Here is a 335-nt window from a genome sequence, read left to right on the forward strand (position 1 = left end):
AACCTAACATGCATGTTTTGGGTATGTGGACAAAAGATGGAGAATCCAATGAAAACATACACAAGCACAGAGAAAATATGCAAACTCCACACAGGCAGCCCGGCGCCAATATTTGAACTCACAGCTTGTATCAGATCTGCATTAGACCACTTGTGCAGGAGTACCCATATTGTGACATAATGAAAGCAGTTTTAGTTAGGAATGGAGTCACGAATTTTAATCAGTTCCTCCTGTTGGTGGTTCTTTAAGATAAATTATTTATTGTTCAAATCCAAAACTAAGATTTAGAGGTATTAAAAAAAACACTCAACGCATTATTTCATGTTGACAAGTTT

Source organism: Filicampus tigris, chromosome 11 (genome assembly GCF_054856515.1).
Source record: "Filicampus tigris isolate MCC_2025a chromosome 11, RoL_Ftig_1.0, whole genome shotgun sequence".
Lineage (NCBI taxonomy): Eukaryota > Metazoa > Chordata > Actinopteri > Syngnathiformes > Syngnathidae > Filicampus > Filicampus tigris.